Here is a 938-nt window from a genome sequence, read left to right on the forward strand (position 1 = left end):
AGGTTCAAAGTGTCAAAGATTAACAATGACAGGATAAAGATGGAAGTATGCCTTCGGCCTGGGGCAGGCTTACAACATAGACAGGGCATACCCTGTAGATGAGGATATGATAGAAGAGAATGAAAAAGCGGATGACACAACTGGCTCCAAGTCGGTGGGAAAGCAGGGAGACTTGACTACAGAAGAGTACTTGGGGAAGATACCTGCACTTATGGTTTATGTTCTAAAGGACGGGTATAAAAAATATAACGGTTGTAAGGATAGGTGGGTAGTTTTAGCGGACATACAGTCAGCTGAAAACCAGAGGGACCTGAATACTTAGAAAGCAAGCAGGAGGCTGGAAGTCTGTGAAGTTCAAATGTTCCTGGCCAATTACCTTATATTGGAGTTACTTTTGCAATGTCACAAGGAAAGGATCCAGGTTGTTTGACTGACAAAGTTGGTTCAGAACCAGGGGGAAGCCTTGCTGCTGGAGGATTTAGCAGGGATAAGGACTGCAATTCTTTAGGGGTTGAGGAGGTGAGGGCAGTGACCTCCAGACAAAAGGCTTCTGTGGAATCGCATGGAACACATTATATGGGAAAGAATTTAAATGTAGAAGTTTAAAGGATTTTGCTTTTATTGTGTAGATATTCATTATATTCATTTTTTTTAGATGATTATGGATGTGGGGGCCATGATGTAGTCGGAAGACACACTGTGCTTTATACATCTATTCAGTTAACCCCAGTGAGAGTGAAGATGCAAGCATTCATGGAGCACTAATGAAGCTAGAAGAGTGATTAAATCAAATAGAACTTCAGACGAAGGACAAATTGTTGTTTTTACAGAGGATGCTAGATCAGAGTCGAAACCATAAAACTAATCTAGGGATATCTGTAAAGACTGCTTTTCAGGAGACAATAGATAAAATGAAAGAGACCATTCAAGACAGACTA

Source organism: Penaeus monodon, chromosome 34 (genome assembly GCF_015228065.2).
Source record: "Penaeus monodon isolate SGIC_2016 chromosome 34, NSTDA_Pmon_1, whole genome shotgun sequence".
Lineage (NCBI taxonomy): Eukaryota > Metazoa > Arthropoda > Malacostraca > Decapoda > Penaeidae > Penaeus > Penaeus monodon.